Below are 1505 nucleotides of genomic sequence, written 5' to 3'. Positions count from 1 at the left end.
CTTCTGAAATAAGAGTAACCTGTAATGCATCAAACAGTTGAAGATAATTTAATTCCAAGTCCTGCACCAAGGTCAGAATTTTTTACATGCTTTTTATATAATTGAGCATTTATTGTTCTTAGTCAAAACACGTTTCATATGATCTGTAAGACACTAACTTTTCTCTGTGGGACCCTAATGTTGTTTGCTTGCAGTAGAAATACTGTTTTTTTTTTTAGTTTTTACTATATTGGTGAAATTTGGAAGCTACATTTTTAATGGTACAGTCAGAAACATGTTAATTAGAAGGATAAAAATTTGGTTTTTGTAGACAAACTGTATTTGTTGATCCTATTTCCTAGTTTTGTCTTCATATTGAAGTTTACTGGTTCAGTTATTTCATTACTTCTCTAAATGTGTTAACTGTTGTATACTTTTTTTGCGGTGTTCTTCAGTGCTGTGACTTCGCTAATAGCAGGTCAGAATGGTATGTAAGTCTTAAGTCATCAAGATGGAAAAAAATTAAAATAAGATGTAATGAAAAAATGGGTTCAAGTCTGATGCAGATAAAGAAGTGACAGCTTAAATATTTGAGCAGTAACAAGTCAAATGCAAAGTTTAGCAGAAGTAAACAATTGGAACATTAATTCAGCTAGGCTCACATTTTTGACAGTTATGCAGAGGTGAAGTATGGTTCTTGAGGAGTGTTTTTTTTTTTTTCTTTGCAGCAACAGCTTCTGTGCTCCCATGGGTTGAAGGGTGGGTAATTCTTACCAGCAGCTGCACAGAAACCTGTAAGTGCAAAGATGGCCCAGATTTGATGTTAAAGCTATCAGGCAGAGTACTGCTGTGTATTAGCACTTAGTCAATATGATGCTATTTGACCAGGTAAAGTATCTCAATCATGTGCTTATGTGTGACATTATATGAATACATATTCTGCGTGTAGCTAATATAAGTGTTTCTCCTGGTTCACCAAAAAAATCTTTCCTAGATTAGATATGATTTGGTGCCTCCAACACGGTCCCTTAGTGCAGAAGTTCTAATGTCAAAATGAAGCCTGGTCAATGTATCAGGACCATACTGTAGACTTCAGATAATTTGGTGCTTAATCTTTGACTGACTAAAATTGCAAGTGTTATAATACTTTTCTTCTGTAAAAATGTGGTATTCTGTATCTTTCTGTCGTGGTTTACCCCCAGCCGGCAACTAAGCACCACACAGCCACTCGCTCACTCCCCCCTTGGTGGGATGGGGGAGAGAATCGGAAGAGTAAAAGTGAGAAAACTCGTGGGTTGAGATAAAGACAGTTTAACAGGTAAAGCAAAAGCCGCACACGCAAGCAAAGCAAAGCAAGGAATTCATTCACTCCTTCCCATTGGCAGGTGGGTGTCCAGCTATCTCCAGGAAAGCAGGGCTCCATCACGCATATCGGTGACTTGGGAAGACAAAACACCATCACTCCAAACATCCCCCCTTCCTTCTTCTTCCCCCAGCTTTATATACTGAGCATGACGTCACATGGT

The 1505-nt window shown here is 38.0% G+C and overlaps 1 protein-coding gene across 8 annotated transcripts in view; it reads left to right on the top strand.

The window, feature by feature from the left end:
• Positions 1 to 781: 781 nt before the first annotated feature.
• MEF2A (myocyte enhancer factor 2A) overlaps positions 782 to 1505 on the top strand; it is a 79283-nt gene continuing 78559 nt past the window's right edge. For all 8 annotated transcript variants that reach the window (XM_009289475.1, XM_019474685.1, XM_009289479.1 and 5 more), the window contains exon 1: positions 782 to 867. The gene's annotated coding sequence lies outside the window, so the exon portion shown is untranslated. The remainder of the gene's footprint in view (positions 868 to 1505) is intronic.

This window comes from Aptenodytes forsteri, unplaced genomic scaffold (genome assembly GCF_000699145.1).
Source record: "Aptenodytes forsteri isolate BGI_AS27 unplaced genomic scaffold, ASM69914v1 Scaffold605, whole genome shotgun sequence".
In the NCBI taxonomy this organism is placed as follows: domain Eukaryota; kingdom Metazoa; phylum Chordata; class Aves; order Sphenisciformes; family Spheniscidae; genus Aptenodytes; species Aptenodytes forsteri.
Note: the sequence above shows the minus strand (reverse complement) of the source record. Positions and strands in the feature narration are given on the sequence as shown.